At 43.1% G+C, this 18,845-nt stretch overlaps 1 long non-coding RNA gene across 1 annotated transcript; it reads left to right on the plus strand.

Annotated features, from left to right (window-relative positions):
• The first annotated feature begins 1,062 nt into the window (after nucleotides 1-1,062).
• On the plus strand, nucleotides 1,063-6,423 carry LOC308533151. Its single transcript, XR_013997042.1, has 4 exons — nucleotides 1,063-1,230; nucleotides 4,396-4,618; nucleotides 4,754-4,927; nucleotides 5,534-6,423. It is a non-coding gene; the product is annotated as an uncharacterized lncRNA (long non-coding RNA).
• Nucleotides 6,424-18,845: the final 12,422 nt, after the last annotated feature.

The following is an 18,845-nucleotide window of genomic DNA, read 5'->3' on the forward strand; positions in this document are numbered from 1 at the left end:
CAAACGGTGGGTTCTCCCAAAGAGCGGGAGAGGGGTGGATGAAGAGGGAGGCCTGACACAGGGAGGCTTCTCAGTCTATAATTGTTAGGAAAAGAATGTAGCCGCAATTCCTCTACTTGTTTGTGGAAGTAAAAATGGAATCAGTTCAGATAATTTGCTTCTCCAAGGGCAGACATTTTTTTCTCTTTTCTGTGAAAGAGAGTTAATTGTGTTAATTATGAAACACAAAATTATGTAAAGGACAGAAAGCCATTGTAAAGGGACATGGAGTTATGCACATGTTCAAGCACAAACAAGAACCCTGGCATGACTTATTTTAATTTTTCCGTTTTTACACGTCTCTATATTGGGAAATAATTCTGATTCCTTCCCAAAACTGCTTTTATGCTCAATAATCAGCAGCTGGAACTGTAATTTGAGAATAAAAGAATGAGAATTTGGCCTGCATTTTTAATATGGCCATTATGTTTCATTTTCATTTGCCTAAATTAGACTTTATTACATTCAGATTTTCTTCAATGTGCTCTACATTTTTTATTTATTTAGTAGAATTCTGCCCTTTATTTAGTCCCATGTCCTTACTGGCCCTTAAGCAGAAAAGATTGTCTGTATGATCATCTTCGTGTTTGTAGGGAAGAAAACCGAGTTCCTGAGAAATCAAGTGTCTCAGGCAAGGCCCCTCGATCAGTCGGCAGGGCTGGGGTTTAATCCAGGTCCCCTTCCAGCAGCATCCCCACAGCATTGACTTTACACTTGGATAGAGAACCCTTCGCATTTATTTTACCTTGAGTTTCTCTAATCTTTTTCCTAAATGAACAGAGCAAAAAGGAGAGAGAAGCTCTCTGCTGGCCGTCACCAGAACAGGGCAGGTGGAAAGCGCCCCGTGGCCTTGGCTGTTCTTTGTGGCCCTGTGTGGGCTCCTGATGTGGAAGAGCACATCTAAGCCTCGGCATAGCGCTGAGGCCGCTGACTGTGACGATTAGGTGGCCTGACTTATGTCTGGGGGTAACAAATCATGGATTAATGCAAAATGTGCAAGAGCAAATTATTTCTTCATTGTAATCCATAAGGCATGTTTCTATCCCCTCCCTCCAAAGTTCTTACTTTTCTTTCTCAAGTTTGCTCCAGGAAGTGTCCAGAACTAAGAACTGGAAGAAAAGGAGGAGAGATACAAGAAGTGGCCAGGAGAAAGGGAAATGGCAAATGGCTTCACACGCGTACGGAAACCCTGTTGGTATCTCGGTCTACAAATAAATTCATTGTCTCGAACGCATGTGCAAGTCTCACTTCCTCACTAGAAAAAAGAAATTAATTGTCTCCATCATCAACTCCTCTCCATACTCCTCTCCACCTTCCTGGGACCTTGTTGTGTGTTTCTTAAACCAATCAATTTCCTAAAGAACAGGAAAGGAAATCTTTTTGTTGCAGAGTTGAATAACTTGTATTTACATAGGGAACATTTTAGTTTTTCTAGCTAAAGCTCTAATGCAGTATTGAATAAAGAGTAGTGGAGGAAATATCTGTTGAGTAGATTGATTAGATTTGGTGATTACTAGTAATTTTCTGTATATCTATGACTAGTCAAGCTTTGTAGAAGGACTTTGTGGAATCACGGCAGTTCATGTGATTAAAGAACTTATTGTAATCTAATGGAAGAGAAATACAGGTAAGTAAATAATAAAAGCTGATCAATGTCATTAAGAGAGAAGAACAAAGCTTGGTAGAATCATTAAAGGGAGCGCAAGGCTTCCCTGGGGGAGGTAGGCAAGGCTTGCAGAGGTGTGAGCCCTCAGGTTGGCTGAGGATAACTGAAGGATTACGGAGACTCTGGGAGCAGAGTTTTTTTTGGTTTTTTTTTGGAGAGAGGTTTTATAGGGGGGTTGGAGCAAGGGCAGGAGAAAGGACTGTGGGCCCTGCCGATTTGCCAGGAGCAAGGCGGTGTCTTGTGACACAGAATGTGGTCATATCTATGGCGACTTCCCTTGATTGTCATTGGTTAGTTCAAAGAAGTCCTGGGTGTGGCCAGCAGAGGCTCAGGCTTCCGGGAAGAAGCCTTGCTGAGCACATGGCCAAGGTAAGATGGAGGGCGTAGCCCTTACCCTGGGGCAAGATGGAGGGCGTAGTCCTCGTCCCTTCACAATAACCTGTTTATATTTTTATAACAATCTTAAGAAGAGAGTGCTATTATAATCCCCACTTTACATGTGAGAAAGTGAAACACACAAGCTAGGCAACTGTCCAGAGTCACAGAACCAGAGTAGTGAAGAGAGTGACATTTTAACAGGTTTTTGGCCCCAGTCCATGCTTTTGAAACTAGACACACTTCCTCTCTGATGGAGATGTATGCGGGCATTCTGCATGTGGAGGCAGGCGTGTTACAAATTTTGTTCTAGATGCTAATTTGGAGTAGCACAATATTAAAGTTTATTTTCCCGGGAGACTATTAGAAATTTTGATTTAGAGGCTGGAAAACAGGTGAGAACTAAAACCATAATTATAATTTGCATGTAAGGAAGGCAATGGGAGTGTATCTCCAAGGGAGATTATTTGGCCCAAGATTAGATGATCCTAGTCTGGGATCCCTAACACACAGTCAGTTTACAAAGGACAATCCAAGAAACGAAAAGAGCAGGAATGTCACAGGGTTACTAGACAGGGGAGAGAGTGGGATACAGATATCAGGACAGAGTTTCTAGAAAGAGGGAGTGAAGGTGAACAATTGTCTGATCACCTGGCATTAACAGACCATCACTGTCTTTGGTCTGAAAACTACCTTCTACAACCAGAAATCATCAGTCACTCTTAGAATGACCTTTTATTTTCAACCTTTTACAATGTAACTTCACAACAATAAAAATTGTTCTAAAAAACCAACAATAATCTCCCTGTGAGGTGGGAGCCACCTAACCTAACACTCCCAATGGCTAAATTCCATCACCTATTTTCAGTACTACCTAACTTCTCTGAGCATTTGTAATGGATAATTTGTCATTGAATAAAGAAGCTTCTAGAACAAAGAAAGCTATAGTCTGTTAATGCCAGGTCATCACACAGCATTTGGGAAATCGTATTTTTTGGGGGATGGGGGGACAGAACAGACCATGCAGCTACCATTCTTATAAGGGGACAAGTTAGCCCACAGATTTGGGATGGTCAATCAGAGTTTATTAGTTTTACTTCTCCTCCATCACATAGCAACTTAGTAATGTAGCCACAATACATTTTTACTCATTAATGCATTCATTTATCCAATAAACAGAGTTAAGCACTTGTTAGTGCTGTGCATGCACACTGTATGTACGTGCAGGTGTTGGTATGTGTTCAGGGGATGGAAGAGGAAATGGTGTTGGGAGGGAAGGCTGACGTGGGACGCCTGCCAGGCGTAGGGATCAGCATTCTGAAGCCAGAGAGAGCAAAGGGACACACGCAGCCTGTTCTTTAAACGGTGCCAGTGCAGTGGGGCTAGGGAGTTGGAGGGACATAATGTTATTACTGGCAGAAGCCAAAATCAAGACTCGATGATAGCGACTAGTTTGAATCAGATTTTATTTCAGAAACTTTTAAAAACTATATATGTCCTACATTTTAATATTAGCACTAGTAACACTGGCATGTCACATGCTTCCCTTCCTGAAAATATGCGTCATCATCATATTGAAGCACAATTTTTGGACTGGAACATGCTGTGTTCCCCTGGGCAGGATGTCCCGGATTCTTTGTCCACTGGAGTCAAAGAATGAATCCACGGACAGGAGGTGGTCTAGCAAAGGTGGAAATTTATTGAAGAATAAGTACAGACTCCCACGTGGGGAAAGGGAAGGATTCTCACAGCACAGTCTCCCACCCACGTGGGGAAGGAGAAAGAGTCCCACAGAACGGACTCCCTCATAGGGAGGGAGAAGAGTCCCACTGACTTCCTTTTCCCTGTGGCTTATAAAGGCTACAGATCTTTGTGCCTTGGTATCCCCTGTGATTGGTCACTATTCCCTTGGACTGGTTACTCTAGTAACTTCTGAGCTCAAAGGTCCGACCTCACATGGGACATGTGATCTCCCCTCCTCCTTCTTTATTGTTTCCTATTCCCTTTGGGCTTTCTTCTTCTCCTTCTGGATGAAGGGCTTCCTTCCCTTTATTTTGTAAATATAGACCTTTAGCTGTTCTCAGCTCCCCCATTCTGTGGAAATACACCTTCTGCTGCTCTGCGGCCCTGTGCTTCTTCCATGGTCCTCTTAACTTCTAAAATTTCCTAAACCTGTCTTTTCCACCCCAAAAATTCCTGTTTGAATGTTTATGAATGTGGGATGCATATGCTATACAAAAATAATTTTATTAGCAAGTGTATGTGTGCTCACACTGATATTTCCATATTTTATATCTCTTATTCTTTCTTAACAGTGACAGTTGCGCACGCTGCATCCAGATCGCCTTGTCTCGCCTGCGAAGCTCTGATGGAGCTGGCTGGAGGAAGAGCAGATTTCTCCTGGATCTGACTGCCTGGGCCACCTGGGAAGCCAGGCGAGGCGGCTAAGGCAGTGAACGCAGCGCTCAACCCGCCACAGCAATCCTCTGTCAGGGAGGAGAATCGAAAACATACAGGGAAAAAGTCCAAGAAGGAGAGGTGGGATGTGTGGGAAGTGAGGGAGGGGAGAGGAGGGAGAGGAGGCAGGGCCGGGGCAGGAAGTGGAGGCTCCGGGAAGGCCTGTGTGAATAAACATGGGAGCGTGTTTTGTTTTTGCTTTTCTTATTGTGGCAGGTGATACATGAAGAGCGACTTTGTCCTGGTTTACAGCTCGAGACACCAAGCAGCATGCTGCTTCTTTTCCTGTGACATCCCTTGCGCCCTAAAGACAGAAAACAGGGCTGTTCATTTCACTGTAGGACCATCAGCAGGAGCCAGCAGGAAACACAGGGAGTGCTCAGCTTCCAGGTCAGATGTGTGTGTGTGTGTGGGGGGGGGGGGGGGGGGGAGGAAGGGGTGGGGGGGGGCGCTGAGATGCGAGAAGGACCCCAAGAATTATGGAGGAGTAAGGAAACCGGCTTGCATTTGATGAGGGTCATTCTAGAAGCTGCAGACCCAGCTCCCCACCCCATTGAAGAGGGGGAGAAAGGTGTTTGCAGGTGTACCCCAAGCTTCACGAGAGCCCCCGGGCAGGGCACGCGCCTCTGATTTTCCCCTGGACGGCCACGCACCTCCTCCAGAGCTCAGGGCGCCCTTTCTTTTGTGTCTACTTGTGACATCCGCTTCCTTCCATTCTGGTCAAATATAAACGATCAAACCCGCCTCTGCGAAGCTTTCCATCCAGCATTAAGCAACATCAACCCCACGCCTGTGCCGGTCCACACACTCTCCAATTCCCTGTGCTCGGTCGCTGTTCCTCTTTGGTTCCCAGAGATGATGGGGTCTCGGGGCTGAAAAGGAGCTCGCTCCCCTCTCAGGCCAGGAGGGAAGGGCACGCCTGGGTCAGTTCCTAAGGCAGCCATGCCCCAGGCGCCGAAGACCTTGCTGACATTCTTGGCATTTAATCCCAACCAGACCCATGCGATTTCCAGCTGGACGACACTTGGCTAATTTCGGGGAGGCTCCGCCGTGTCTGGGCCGCGCCTGCCACCCGCAGAGCCGGGAACACTTTGTTGACCGAGGGAATCAATGAATCAGCAAACAAACAGCTTTTGGACAAAGGAGGACCTGACGCAGGTGAAGCGAGAGGATTCCAGGACTATTACAGGGATGGCAAGCTGTGGTTGGAAGCAGGTCTGCTGAGGCCTTGGGACCTTTAACCATTGGCGCAGCCTCTGTCCCGCTGGGCAGGGCTGGGCCTGGGGGAAGGAGGCAGCAGAGACCTGCCGCTGCGCAAACAGCGACCACAGCCAAAGACAGAGCTGCACCACCAAGGCTGTCAGCAGAAGTGAGGTTTCAGTGCCGCGAAGGCCTTCAAGGGAATTGCACTCATTCCTGTAGAAATTCACAAGGAGAGGCGGGAGCACACCCGGAGCCCGCTGACCTGCCTGAATGCTGGGCGAGGCCCGGCTTGTGATGGAAGCAGGCATTGTTCTCCATCGCAGCAAAAAGTACTTAATTGTATTTTAGACACATACGATAAAGACGCAGAAAGACTTAATTATGTCTGAATATTTTACTCACTTATGCCCTTCCAATTCTAGGATTTCCAGGTGGATGTGTGCTGGGCTGCATATCTGGCGCTTCGGCCAGATGGGGCGTGCTGTGCTCTCTGTTCCTAAAACACACAGATAGGAAGGTATTGATACTATACTGTGTCGGGAACTAAGGTTTTTGTAACTTTGTGGTTTTTGCAAATAAAAATGCTGTAATTCCTATAGTCTGGGCTGCAGTTCAGCCTTTGCTTGGGCAGGGTGCTGTAACTGTAGTCCCTGGGCAGTTTAATAAAGGCTCCTAAATCTCTTATCTGAGTCCCTGGTGGTCGTCTCTGTGGGTCGCCCCTTACAGATGGACAGCAACTTTGCTTACAAATAGTATCCTTAGAAGGTGAAATCTAGCCCACATTACTAGAGGCATTTGAAATTCTCAAAGTTGAATGTTCTAAGAAGGGATTTATTTTAAACATATAAAAACAGATGGAAGTCTCAGTTGAGTATCAACAAAGTGGATCTTGGTAAACAGCTGTAGTAATCAAGAGATATAAGCTACTTGGGTACTGAAATGGCAAAAATTTTGAGCAGGGGGTGGGGGGGGGCAGTTTTGCATCTTCCTGCAAGCTCATCTGCACCTTGAGTAGCTGGGGGGTAGGCGGGTGAGGGATGTGGGGGTTATTGACAGCCCAGTTCCAGACATGCAGCTTCACGACTTCAGATCAGGGCTCAGCCACAGCATCTTGGGCAAGTTACTTCCTGTCCCCGTGCCTCAGTTTACTCATTTGTGTAAAGGTGACAGTAGAACCGTGTAGGTTTGCTGTGATGGTTCAATAAATTAGGATGCAAAGCACTTAGAATAGTGCCTGCCACAGGAAACCAGCTGATATTGAGAAGGCTAACCCCTGTTTTGTAAAACTACTGTTTGGAATTCTCTGCTATTTTTTAGATGGCCTCTTATTCTTGAAAAAAACACACAAAACTTTGCTTTCTAGCCTGCTTGAATAATGAGGAAGATAAACTTAGCTGCCTGACCTTGTAGGCCAGAGACTAGAGACGCCCATACTCTCAATGCCACGCCAGGTGCATTTTTTAATTGGATCGAACCGTGTAGTTCCCAAGGCCGCCAGCAAGATAACCACTAAGCACACCTAGGGCTGGCTCTTTAATGAAAAGGGAAGTTCTGCTTGTAGCTTTGCTTAGGATTTGAATTCATTTTCTCTGAGCCCACCATGGTGAATAAAGAGTAACTCCAAACTTTCTGAGCATTGCTTGCTTTGTTCCGGTTCTCTGTCACAATATGTCGAGTTGTTGTTTGTGATGTGGGGAATCAAGACAAAAAAATAAGTAATGCCGTTCTCATGACAGTCCAAATCTCAGTGTCTGCTTTTACCAGGCCTGGTTGGTTTAAGTATTATAAAGTGGGGTAATTCTACAGATGAGCCACCATGAAAGGCAGCAGGCACACAGAAATGACCAGGAAATGGGCCTCGTCCTGAATGACAGACCGTATAGACTCAATGACCTGCAAAACCCGTCACTAGGGCAGATGGGTTTGCAGTTGTTTATGAAACCTCTGTGAAATTGTATCTGCTGACATGAAAATAGCACCCCATTAATTTTGATGGTATTCTAATCTCTTTCCTCTCAGATGCATAGCAGTCAGGGCAAGGAAAGAGCCTGCAGGTAGCAACAGCCATCCGCCTTGTTCCCTATTTAAGTCACATCTCCAGCATGAGCGGTACTTAGCCAGGGCTCTGAAAAATGACCTGGAAAGTACCTATAAAACAGCCCTATCCTGAAATCAGCAGTTTTGTCATTTCAGAGCAAAATGTCCTTGTTTCTGCAAACTCCCAGCAAAGCAGGTTAATAAGCAGATCCTGTATTCTATGCAGTGCCACTGATCTTGCACTTTAAACTTGGAAGGACTGGTGTGTGCCATGCATTCCCATGTGGGCGTTCTAGAATTCCTTGTTTTATGTTTGTAAGAAGGGCTTGACCTGGTAATGACACCACTGACTGTCTCAGTAGTGCTGAGTCAGCTGGCTTCTGGGCGGCGGCTCGGAGAAGCTGTCTAGTGGCTTTCTCTTACTTGAGAGCACGCAAGTTGGCATTTGGTGCCTTAAGTCCAAGTCCTAGCGTTTCAGTGGTGTGGCGTGTCCTGCGACAGGCCAGATCTTGAGAACGTTTGGAAGTTGGGCCTGCATTTCTGGCCAGGAACTTGTTTCTCACAAATCAAACTGAAGTGTGGCAGCAACCATCTCAGGTAGAAACTGTAGTTTAACTCTAATCCTGTTGTTTGGCTTAACAATAGAAAAGTTATTTTGATTTTCTGAATTATATAAATCATCCCATTCGATGAAATGCCTTATTGATTGTAATGTGACTATCCCATGGGTTGTGGTCATACTGGTCTTAGAAAGCACATTTTCCTTTTCCTGGGAAGGACAGCACAGTTATCCCAAGGTCAGAGGGCTCTAGGCCCAAAACTGTAATTTAGATAAACATGCTGTTTCTGCTTCTGTAAACTGCTTTTTGCAAACTAGGTTCCTCATTCCAGACCGGAGGGCTCTAGATAATGTGTTTGACCCCGAGACCCAAAACTATAATTAACATGCTTAATTCTGCTTCTGTAAACTGTTTGTTTGTTTTTTTTCGAACCAGGTTCCTCATTCCAAACCCTGGGATGTAATCAATACCTCTGTGATTTTTTGCCTATATAACCTTGGAGCTGTGACCATCTTGTGATGGGATTTGGGAAAGCAAAATGGCCCCTCATAGTCCCAGATTGCAATAAATGTGACTCTTTAATTTGACTTCTTGAGGCGTACTTCTGTGATTCACAGGGTACATTACAACAAAACCAGCTACCTTGCCCATATCATAATTCAGATTCCGTATGTTAAATCTACTTTTGCCTAAATGTTATTTTCTACTCTCCAAAACATCAAAATTGGTTTTGATCCTCTATGACATCGTGATTTTATGCATCATGCATTTCTGTGAATTTTAAATTTGGTTCCTTTGTAGAATAAGGATATAAGCAACACTGAAGTAAAATAAGGCTAAAGACATGCTAAATTCTCCTTCACCCTCAAAAATAACATAATCACACCGCAGGTCTCCATTAATAACCTCTCAGCAGAACAGAGAGAGGCCACGCATTTCATGTTCAGCTACCGCTGAGAATGTGCTAAAAGCTTTTTCTCAGACTGGCTGTCATTTCTACAACTTGCAGACATGCCATGCTTCAGAAAGGCATTTTCATTTGGATAATAGCTGAGAGCTTGTCACATGCTAAGTCACTGGGACTGTTTGGCAGGGAAGAAAATAGCATGTTCTCCCCAAAGCCTCTTCTAGCTTCTTCCGGTGTCCCACCATCAAAGCACACTGTTTTGTATCACACAAAGGAAGTTTTAAGTGGTTCAGGTCTCCTGTGAGGACTTATTTTGTGCTGTTTCAGCCCCTTCATTAGAGGCTTCTTCTTCCTTAATAGTGGCTTCTTACTAGATCTATCATTCTGTCTGTCTCTGAGAAAGCAGAAATTATTGCATTAATATTTATTTTGCAAAGGAAAATAAGATATGAGGAAGAGACTATGCCAGCATTACATGCGGATAATGTGCAGAATTCTAGGTATGTGTCATCAGCTCCCGCATAGGTTTGGTATTTCTCATCTTATAAATCCTGGGGAACACTGACTTAAAAATTTAGATACCTCCTCTTTCTTCCTGGAGGTAAATATTAAACAAGGGCCCTGGAAATCCTCTGGTAGCAATGAGCACATCGAACACCTAGATCTTGGTTCCTAATATCATTCTTCAGTAAAAGGATCATAGCTCATTAAGAAATGACTGATTCTAGGGTTTGGGCAGGGGATAAGATGAGTTTATTGATAGAACTCCCAAAGACCGAAGTTGAAATTATTTAAACAAAATAAACCAAATAATGTTAGATTATAACCCAGAGTATAAAATAAACTTCCACTTTATTATTCTGATTAAAAGAATAATAATTTTAAAAGAATAATATTTTAATTTAATTAAAAGAATAATATTTTTCCAACTTTATTATTCTGATTAAAAGAATAATAAATAAAGGGGACTCGGCAAATCTCTTGGGCAGAAGGATTCCAAATAATTTACACAGATACTCCACCCTTGGTAAAGTGGAATATAATTCTCCATTCCTGAAATGTGGATTTGGTATAGTGAGTGTTGAGAGGGGAAAACGTGGGAAGCTTAACTATACAATATCGAAACATGACAAACACTACTGCAGCCACATGGCCAAGGTTAATATCGACAGTGACAGGCCATGTTGATAGTATGTACCCAATACATGATGTGATAATGACAATACTGCACCTCTGTGCTGCTCCCCCTACGCTCACTACCCCAGTCCTACCCTGAGAAACACATTAGGCTAATTCCAATTGAAGGTTGTTCTGCAAGCTACCTGATTGGCACTTCTCAAAATTCAAGGTCATCAAAGACAGGGGAAGTATGGAGCTATCAGATCCCACAGGAGCCTAAGGAGACATGGCAACTAAATGTGATGGGATATCCTCGAAAAGGAAGAAGATATTAGGGAAAACTAAGAAAATCTAAATAAAGTGTGACCTTTAGTTGATAATTGTATATTAACATTAGCTCATTAATTGTGACAAATGTACCACACTAATGTTAGATATAAATTTTAGGAAAAACTGGGTCCAAAATCTTCATACACAAATTTAAAATCCAAAATATCTAGGAAAATATTTTTTAAGATTTACAGCAATTTTATTTGGTGCCAAAACATTACCTGTTTTTGTCTTCTTTCATCCCATTCTAGTGTAAATGTTTATAGGGCTTAATTTGTACATATTATTGTCTGATTTCAGTATTCTGCTCTAAAAACACTTCTAATGGGGTTACAAAATATATGGTCTATGTACCATATTGTCTTTCTAGAATCCAAAACTTTTGGGATTCCAAAATTCATTCTGTCCCCAAGGGTTTTGGTCCATAACTGTGGACCTCTGGGGTGTATCCCATTGGGTTTTGTGAGAATTATGGGATTCACATGACAAGCTTAACCCAGTCACAGTCACCTAATATACGTCCAATAATAATTTATAATTATCATCATAATTACAGTTCCCTGAGTCCAACAAATATTCTCTCTGCATCCTGAAATCCCCGGAGATCTCAGCTACTTGAATGGCTCGGAGGAGATCTGTTTCTCCAAATCAAGACACATATGTTTTCAATGCGGACCCCTGCCTTGACCACTGAGAGACATTGGCCTACCCCTTGCATTTCCATTTTTGCTTTATAGATGGGATCTGTTCAAGAATGTGACCGATTGCTTGCACTGAGTAGAGCTGAAAGATGTCCCAACGCTGTGGTTTAATTTCTGTCTCACAGACTGCTTTTTCCGCAGACTTCAGTGTGCTCTGACGCATCCTCAAACTGCGGTAAAAAGTATGTCAGTGTGCTTTCTCTGCTCCTGTTTGTAAGTGATAGAATCGTGCACTCGCATCTCTCCTTTCCCACAAGAGCTCCCGCGAACAGAAAGCGGCATGCATCCATCTGTGGATCATCACCTGTCCTGGTGGCGATCCAGGTGGCACCGGATTATTTTCCTTGAGAGATAACCAGACACGGGAGGACGAACACACTGCTGTCACCCTTTGGAACCCGATTCAGATGCTTCCTCTCCTTCCTGTTCGGAAGCCGGTGGCAGGAGGGCCTGACAGTGACCCCACATCCACAGTTATTGTTCAGGTGCCAAGAGCGGGCTGACCAGGAATCGTTTCCACATGTTTTTGGCCAGACATGGCAGCCCTGGCGTGTGATTCTTCCTGCTCCCAAAACAAAATTCCTTTATTATGACTCTCCTTCTTTCCTTTGTGTCCACTGCCTTTTCAGTATTTCAACGGATCTTGCTATCTCGCCCTTGTTATTAAGCCACATTTTGACTTTAGGGTTTCCTCCATTTGGGACGCGCCATTGCTGTGGGATAGGAACCCACACGCAGGAAAAAGCCCAGATGTTCTCTTCCGAGACACGAAGTCCTCAGAGGCATCAGTGTTGTTGGTGAGCTTGTTTCTGACAACCACTTCATTAGAGAAGGTCTGATTTCCATATGGGAACCTCTGTGCTTCAGAACATTGTCAAACAATTTCCAAAAGTTTTTTTTATTGAGATATAATTGACACATTACATTAGTTCCAGGAGTACAACATAATGATTTGATCTTTGTATCTATTGCAAAATGACCACCAAAATAAGTCCAGTTACCATGTTTTACTACATAATTTCAAAAATTAATTTTTTCACGTGATGAGAACTTTTAAGACTTATTCTCTTAGCAACTTTCAAATCCAAAACACAGTATTAACAGGAGTAAGGGACAAAATACTGTCGTCACCACACTGTACATCACAGCCTATGCCTTCTTTTATAACTGGAAGTTTGTACTTTTTAACCCATTTTGCCCACCCCCACCCTCCACCTCTGGCGACCACGAATACATTCTCTGCATCTATGAGCCTGGTTTTTGCTTGTTTGTTTTGCTTCCTGATTGTATTGGCTGCAGATGTGCATTATAGTGATACAGAGGTTACTCGCCTCAGAGGCCCGTATCATGGCCATGCCTGTGATGGTTTCAGCTGTGTGTAGTTGCAGGTTTTAGCTGTGTGTAGCTGCAGGGATGGTCTCAGCTGTGTGTAGCTTCAGGTCTCAGCTGTGTGTAGCTGCAGGTCTCAACTGTGTGTAGCTGCAGGTCTCAGCTGTGTGTAGCTGCAGGTCTCAGCTGTGTGTAGCTGCAGGGATGGTCTCAGCTGTGTGTAGCTGCAGGGATGGTCTCAGCTGTGTGTAGCTGCAGGGATGGTCTCAGCTGTGTGTAGCTGCAGGGATGGTCTCAGCTGTGTGTAGCTGCAGGGATGGTCTCAGCTGGGTGTAGCTGCAGGGATGGTCTCAGCTGGGTGTAGCTGCAGGGATGGTCTCAGCTGGGTGTAGCTGCAGGGATGGTCTCAGCTGGGTGTAGCTGCAGGGATGGTCTCAGCTGGGTGTAGCTGCAGGTCTCAGCTACTTGCTATTTAAACAGAGGAAGGAGCAAGTACAAGGCCTGCTGGGAGTTCAATGCCCTGAACTCTCCCCCACTCCACGCCTTGTGAGCCCCCCTCCACTTGAGAGCTAGGAGCCTGACATTTGTAGAACTTGAACTGAAGACTGTTACCTTCCTATGTTATTTATATTTAGTATGAATGTGGGGATCTGAACACAAGCGTCAAAGAGTAGGAAGGAAAGGTAGGAGGACACAGGCCCAAGGCAGGGAGAGGTGCCATTAGCAGGAGTGGGGGACAAAGTACCGATCGCTCATTTAAGACCCCATGTGAGTCGAATCTCCTCTTGAAATTACCTCTGCTACCCAGCAAGTTTTGCCCCTTCACATTTCCAGTTTTAAAACAACAACACAATGTGTGTGCGCCATCCCGCAAGTTCTGTTTCTAAAAGCACGGATGACCTCTTTTAAAGGAAAACAAAAGACCATTCCACTTGAAAAGCATTCAAACCCATCCCAGTAATCACACAGGAGTCCGAGCTTCCAGCGTGTGGCCTGTAACTGTCCTCAGTGCGGGGACAGCTGGGGCTCCTTCAGTGAGCCGATCAGATTCCGTATTTTCCTTCTGCCCCTCATTGAGTGCACAGAGGATCTTCGTCCTCTCTGCCTCCCTCCGCCTTTAATCATCTCTGCAAACAAGATGACAGGTGACAGGAAGATTTCTCTAAAAGAAAGAGTTGTCACGGCTACAATCACATCAATAATAAAATTAACAAGTTAGTCAATTACCCAGGTAATTCATGTCAAGGTGAACCTTAACCTTTGATATGATTAGGATAATGGCCATCACTCTTCATTTTCCAAGACTTGATAAACTCTTTCACATAGTATAAAACTTTAATGCTCTTTATTTAAATGTAATATTTCCTGTAAAAAACTTAGTTCTGGATTTAGAAAAATACACAGGAAGCTATATAATCAATTAAATTTAGTGATTAAAAAACGTTGAAATGTTGCTGTGATAGACAGATTGCTTAGTAGGAAGGAAAAAATTGGCTGATGTTAAGAGAGAGGTCCTGTGAGCATCTTTTTGGAAGCCCAACATCTATTCAATTGATTTATTTTCTTATTTTTAGACCTACCAAAGAATAACTCTTTTTTAAAGGGAGCATTCTTAAAGATCCACATCTCTGCCTATTTGTCCTAGGAACATTATTTCAAAAGCTGAATGCCTTATAATATAATTGCACACCAGTTTTTAGAAATTCTGTTCATTTTTAGACAGGATTCAGAATGGTCTGCAAAAAGCAATTTTCAGTTTTAATTACTGCGAAAAGTGGGGAGCCAAGATTAGCCCCCTTTGCTGCCACCTATTGTTCTACCAAAGAAATGACTCACTTGTAAGACTTGCTTTTTGCATAAATTACTCATCAGAATGGTTATTTCCAAAATTAAGATCAGATTATATTCATGATCCTTTTTCTTCAGGGACTCTTTTTGTCTCTAACAGTTGGGGGACAGGTTTCCGAGTGCTCATGCATGAGATTTAGACTTTCCTCCTGGCGCATGCTGCAGACATTGGAGAAGGCTGAAGAGACAAAAACAGGAGGCCTCTGATTCCTAAACAAGCTCACGTTACCCCAAAAGGCTTGGAAGCTCATTTTTGTCAAATAAAAGCATTTAGCTTGATGACAGCACTCTTAGCCCCAGAAGTCAAATTTAAAGTGAAGATTCCCCCACCGCACGGTTGCTGTGTGCCGGGCAGACAGTTAAAACCTGGAAATGTAGCCATGGCTGTATCATGGTCCCAGCCTTTGGACATGTCAGAATTTAAAGAGAAGAGAAATGACATTGAGAGAAGGAAGTGCCTTGTTCGTGTTGATAGAGAATCGATTGGTGAGGAATCAGGAAATCAAGATAGAAAGCTACGATCATAATCCTGCTATGAGGTAACATCAGTGAGAAGGAGAGTTGGTGATAGGAATGGAGAAGATATAATGAAAGAGATAATCTAAAGATTGAGACTCAGTGACGAAAACAGGTGGAAGAGAAAAGATCATTTCAAGTTCAGGATGAGGGAGGTGGGAAGGGGGTGTTGGTTGGCAGGAAAAAATGGTTCTATCCCTGTATTTCACTTACCAGGAGATTCATACAATTACTGCAACTATCTGAAATGTGCCCCCTCCACACACACACCAAATCACAATAATAAACCAATGAATAGAAGTCACATGACCAACAACCGAGTTGCTCCAAAATAGATACAATGATAGGATCTCAAATTAAGCTCCTATATTCTAACCATATTAGATTATTTTTGTCTCTGGTTAAGATGTTATTAACTTTCATTTTAGAAACTACTTTCACTTAGTTAAAAAAAATTAATGCATGGTACATGAGAAGCCAGAAATTAGGACAAGGAACAAGGTGGGGAAATAATTTCCAGAGGAAGCTCTAAGAGTCATGGTGACTGTCCAACTTTCTAAATAGTTTAGGCTTCAAATTTCCACCAATTCCCCGATTTAATATCACCCCCTTGTCTTTCTCAGAATCTTTTGCTGTTCACCTTAGACTGATGCTCGAGCCAGGAGAGCCAGTTTGGGAATGCCCTGGGGTGAGTTGGTGAGGGCTCTCCTGGGGAGAGAACTTCTGAGTCAGAAGACTGGCCCAGTGCATGGCAGCCAACCATGCATTAATAACAACAACGACTGTAGAGTAATAATAATGCACACACTTCTATGGCACTAAGCAGGTGCCCAGCACCGTTCTAAGTGCTTTACATATATTAGGTTAGTGAATTCTCCCCATTACCTCTGAGTTCAATGCTATCCCTACCCCTGCTGCACAGATAAGGAATGGAGTACAGCGGTCACACAGAGAGTGAGGGGTGGGGCTAGGATGCAAATCCAGAAAGTCTGCGTCCCAGCCTGCGCTCTTACCCACTACCCAGGGCTCACACTGTACCGTAGTGTCAACAGCCGGCAGAGGACCTTCCCAAAGGAAGTATGCTTGTTTCAAAGTATTCAAAGCTTGCAAGCTATAGACATGCAAAGCTGATGGTAGTATATCCAAGCTGGTATTTGGTATTTCAAGACATCCTTTCATTCGAACAGTCTACGCATGGGCTATTTTCTCCCCGTTGACTTTATAGGTAGACAGATTAATTCAATGAACTAATGGACCATACATCCATAAACTGGTACTGTGTGTTGTTCTTGTCAAATGACTCGTCTCATTATTTTTAGGATTAATAAGCCATTTTATTGAGCATCCTCTGGTTCACAATTTCTGATTAACCTGCTACATTGTTCTAGATGGATTTCTCACATACATTCTAAATGTTTAATTACTCTTCACATATATAGAGTATCACATAATAGGAATATGATAGGAATAAGAAGAATAAAATTTGGAACAACATAGTACACGGTATAAATAAATTCATTTTTCTTTTAGTTTTTTCCTACTAAATGATCTAAATTACAAAACTAGTAATGGCTCATTTTAAAAATGAAACAATATATTTTAAAATGACAATCTCTCTCTATTCTTCCATTTCTACTCATCTGAGGTATCTAACATTAATAGCCTGGCCTATGAAAGACACAGAGAGAAGAGTGACAAGTAAAAATACAGAAACAATAACACAAACCTAAAATCAATCCAAGCTAACGCACACACACACACACACACACACACACACACACACATCTTCCAACATTTGTCCAAACATTTGTGATATATCCACTCAACTAAAATTGTGTATGTGAAGTATTCAGAGGGGTGTGGGCAAGAAATACACAAATACAAACACACACACACACACACACACACATACTCCTCTTGGGTGTCACTTGTATATAGCTTGTATCTCAGGGATATCCCTATAGATGGCGTAGTGATAAAAAGGCAGTCACAAGCCCTAGGTGCAGCATGACTATTCACCAGGAATAAGCGGGCCATTAGTCTGAGATATGCTTGTGTATATCTGCATTTGTTTAAGCAAAGATACAGGTGCGGAAGGGCACACGCTGGGCTGTTAGCAATGTTGCCAGAGGGGCGGCAGTGGCGAGAAGGATCAAAGAAAAGGGATGGGGCAAAAATTAGCTTGTTCTTTGTATATTTTCGTACTATATTGTTTTGTTTGCCTCCGTATGATTTTTTACTTTTTAAAATTAAAAAAATATATATATAATGTAAGGAACGTTTAAAAGAGGAAAAGATTCAACAGCAACAAACACACAACCTAATAGGTATGTCTTTCCACACCTTTATTCTCGTTCCCAGAAACATATAAACACATGTAGGATTTATTTTATATAAAAATGGAATCATATTATATACTTTAAATTACTATTTGATTTTTCCATTGAACAAGACACAACACATTCTTTTACACAGTCACATAACATTTCATAGTTCTTCCATCAGCAGGCATTATACTAGGTTTATGCCACTCAGGCCAGTGCTGAACATGTACATTTTTCGTCTATGGGATAAATCTCCGGGGCACAAGTCATAGTACTTTAGTTTTAAGAAATGTTGCTGCATTAATTCCCAAAGACTAGCAACTTGCTTTCTACCAACATTGGATGTTACACTTAGTTTGTTTATTTGTTTTTAACTGTAGACCAGTTTAATGTTTAAAAAATGGAATCTCACTGCAGTTACAATGTGCGTATTTCTGACCACTTGTGTAATTAAACATTTTTTATTTGCTCATTTTCCATTTTAATTCCTGTCTTGTAAATAGTTTGTTAAATTCAGTTACTCTATTGAGTTACCTATCTTTTCTTTTATAAGACTGGTCAGAAATTACATAAAATACACTTCCTCCCAGTTGCAATTTTTTTCTAAGTCATTGGTATTTTACTTTCTGTCATTGTCTGACATGTGAGATATTTTTGTTTTGGGGGCCAGGTTTGTTTTTTGATTAGTTCAAGGATTCTGGAGTCCCTGACTTCTTGAGATTTCTCATGCTAAGTTTATATAACAACTAGAAGCCCGGTGTACAAAATTCGTGCATGGGTGAGGTCCCTAGACCTGGCAGGTGATCAGGGCCAATCGGGTTCCCCTCTTCCCCACCTCTCCTCCTCCTCCTTCCCTCACCACCTGCATCTGCCACCCCCCCACCCCCCAGATCAAGGCCTGCTGGTGGGGGGGGGGGAGGGACTGGGAGGTTGGCCAATAGGCCCCAGCCCTGATGGGGTCTGGGGGGGGGGTGATTGGGGGTGTGGCTGGCTAGGGGGAGGGGCCGTGGGAGGTTGGGAGGGCAATTGGGGCACCAATCGGGCCAGTTGGCTGCTTGCAGTGCTTGTCATAGCGACTGGTCATTCCAGTCACTGGATAAATATAAATATAAATATATAAATAAATATAAATATAAATATATATATAAATATACATATATATGCACACACTAGAAATATATATATATATATATATATATATATATATATATATACACTAGAGGCCCAATGCACGAAATCCATGCATGGCGGTGGTGGGGGGGGGGTGTTTCTCTCAGCCCAGCCTGCACCCTCTCCATTTCAGACCCCTCGGGGGATGTTTGACTGCCAGTTTAGGCCTGATCCTAGTTTAGGACATCCCTCTCTCAATCCGGGACCACTGGCTCCTAATCACTCACCTGCCTGTCTGCCTGATTGCCCCTAACCACCCTGCCT

The sequence above is a fragment of the Myotis nattereri genome (assembly GCF_964212035.1).
Source record: "Myotis nattereri genome assembly, chromosome: 17".
NCBI lineage: Eukaryota > Metazoa > Chordata > Mammalia > Chiroptera > Vespertilionidae > Myotis > Myotis nattereri.